This window comes from Rutidosis leptorrhynchoides, chromosome 3 (assembly GCF_046630445.1).
Source record: "Rutidosis leptorrhynchoides isolate AG116_Rl617_1_P2 chromosome 3, CSIRO_AGI_Rlap_v1, whole genome shotgun sequence".
Taxonomy (NCBI): domain Eukaryota; kingdom Viridiplantae; phylum Streptophyta; class Magnoliopsida; order Asterales; family Asteraceae; genus Rutidosis; species Rutidosis leptorrhynchoides.
This window is the reverse complement of record NC_092335.1, coordinates 167,885,987-167,889,469: the sequence shown is the minus strand read 5'-3', so window position 1 is coordinate 167,889,469 and position 3,483 is coordinate 167,885,987.

Here is a 3,483-nt window from a genome sequence, read left to right as displayed (position 1 = left end):
CGCCGGTCAACTTGGGTGGTCGATTGTCTATATGAAACATATTTCAATTAATCAAGTCTTAACAAGTTTGATTGCTTAACATGTTGGAAACATTTAATCATGTAAATATCAATCTCAATTAATATATATAAACATGGAAAAGTTCGGGTCACTACACATCCAACCTCAAGAAATCTTTGTTTCTTACAGTAGGCTATCATTCTAATACAAGATAATAATCATATTCAAACTTTGGTTCAATTTCTATAACTATAACAATCTTATTTCAAGTGATGATCTTACTTGAACTTGTTTTCGTGTCATGATTCTACTTCAAGAACTTCGAGCCATCCAAGGATCCGTTGAAGCTAGATCCATTTTTCTCTTTTCCAGTAGGTTTATCCAAGGAACTTAAGGTAGTAATGATGTTCATAACATCATTCGATTCATACATATAAAGCTATCTTATTCGAAGGTTTAAACTTGTAATCACTAGAACATAGTTTAGTTAATTCTAAACTTGTTCGCAAACAAAAGTTAATCCTTCTAACTTGACTTTTAAAATCAACTAAGCACATGTTCTATATCTATATTATATGCTAACTTAATGATTTAAAACCTGGAAATACAAAAAACACCGTAAAACCGGATTTACGCCGTCGTAGTAACACCGCGGGCTGTTTTGGGTTAGTTAATTAAAAACTATGATAAACTTTGATTTAAAAGTTGTTATTCTGAGAAAATGATTTTTATTATGAACATGAAACTATATCCAAAAATTATGGTTAAACTCAAAGTGAAAGTATGTTTTCTAAAATGGTCATCTAGACGTCGTTCTTTCGACTGAAATGACTACCTTTACAAAAACGACTTGTAACTTATTTTTCTGACTATAAACCTATACTTTTTCTGTTTAGATTCATAAAATAGAGTTCAATATGAAACCATAGCAATTTGATTCACTCAAAACGGATTTAAAATGAAGAAGTTATGGGTAAAACAAGATTGGATAATTTTTCTCATTTTAGCTACGTGAAAATTGGTAACAAATCTATTCCAACCATAACTTAATCAACTTGTATTGTATATTATGTAATCTTGAGATACCATAGACACGTATACAATGTTTCGACCTATCATGTCGACACATCTATATATATTTCGGAACAACCATAGACACTCTATATGTGAATGTTGGAGTTAGCTATACAGGGTTGAGGTTGATTCCAAAATATATATAGTTTGAGTTGTGATCAATACTGAGATACGTATACACTGGGTCGTGGATTGATTCAAGATAATATTTATCGATTTATTTCTGTACATCTAACTGTGGACAACTAGTTGTAGGTTACTAACGAGGACAGCTGACTTAATAAACTTAAAACATCAAAATGTATTAAAAGTATTGTAAATATATTTTGAACATACTTTGATATATATGTATATATTGTTATAGGTTCGTGAATCAACCAGTGGCCAAGTCTTACTTCCCGACGAAGTAAAAATCTGTGAAAGTGAGTTATAGTCCCACTTTTAAAATCTAATATTTTGGGATGAGAATACATGCAGGTTTTATAAATGATTTACAAAATAGACACAAGTACGTGAAACTACATTCTATGGTTGAATTATCGAAATCGAATATGCCCCTTTTTATTAAGTCTGGTAATCTAAGAATTAGGGAACAGACACCCTAATTGACGCGAATCCTAAAGATAGATCTATTGGGCCTAACAAACCCCATCCAAAGTACCGGATGCTTTAGTACTTCGAAATTTATATCATATCTGAAGGGTGTCCCGGAATGATGGGGATATTCTTATATATGCATCTTGTTAATGTCGGTTACCAGGTGTTCACCATATGAATGATTTTTATCTCTATGTATGGGATGTATATTGAAATATGAAATCTTGTGGTCTATTGTTACGATTTGATACATATAGGTTAAACCTATAACTCACCAACATTTTTGTTGACGTTTAAAGCATGTTTATTCTCAGGTGAATATTAAGAGCTTCCACTGTTGCATACTAAAATAAGGACAAGATTTGGAGTCCATGTTTGTATGATATTATGTAAAAACTGCATTCAAGAAACATATGTCGATGTAATATATTTCTATTGTAAACCATTATGTAATGGTCGTGTGTAAACAGTATATTTTAGATTATCATTATTTGATAATCTACGTAATGCTTTTGAAACCTTTATTGATAAAATAAAGGTTATGGTTGTTTTAAAAATGAATGCAGTCTTTGAAAAACGTCTCATATAGAGGTCAAAACCTCGCAACGAAATCAATTAATATGGAACATTTATAATCAATATGAACGGGACATTTCATAGACTTCCCCACACTTAGCTGACGACATGTGAAGTCGGTAGAATAAGTTCCACAAATTAGAATAGTGAGCCAGTTATTTACATATCGGGTGGTGTATAATATATCAATGGGTTTAAAGTTTAGAACCACCCGATCGTCACTACTTAATTCTTTTTTAAGTGTAGCTTTTAGTAAATGGATATGTCTCTTTTCTGGTTCTTGGTCAAAGGGATCGATATACACCGATATACATATTTCTATAGGGTGGACAATTCCTAACATTTCCTTCCGTTTATTCTCTGGATCAAAGTTTTCACCTCTATTACCCAATTGGGTGAAATCCGAGGTGTCATTATCTATTACAGCTCGTAGTTCATCTTCGGTAGATGACTCATCTATTGAGAATATTGGGTTGGAAGGTTGTGGAATGGTGAATTTCGAGATCGAAGTAGATTCTTTTTCATTAACGGTACTTATCGGTCCCACCACTTTGGTCCCGTGGGCAAAATTTTCAATGTTATCGTTTTCCCAAGAGTACCAATTTGTCACCCTTACTTCTTCTTCATCCATTGATGGATCGATGATTTCGTCAGTAGAGGCTAATGTGTCGATATGTTGTGAAATTGGTAAGACTGAATAAAAAGTATCATCGGAATAGTTGGTGATTTCGGAGCTCTCGAATTCATCAAAATTCGATGATATGAGATTTTCTTGCACATGACTCCTCAGATCAACAGGTGTGTAATCTGATAGAGTTTCAGCTTGCCGATTTACAAACTCTCTCATTTGTTCATTTTGAACATCAAGTTCTTCGAGTTTGATTTTCATATAATCTAAAGAATTTTCAGGCATATAATTTTCCTCGTCTTCTGGTTGTTGAGTTTGGATATATTCTTAGGAATAATCCCAATTAGAATTGTATTCCTCATAATCATTCCATTCAGGTTCCATGGGTGCATAATTTTCCATAGGAACGCAATAATAACATTCCCATGTTGAGTGATAATCTCCACAGATTTCACAACCAGTTATTGTTTCGTCATTCGTGATCCAAGATTGACCGAACGAATTGTCATCAACACCCGTTTGAGAGTATTGATTAAATTGATTTCGGATGTCATAAAGAGTTTCCAAAATATTCTCGAGATTTTCCATAATGCGCTTATTACCAAATT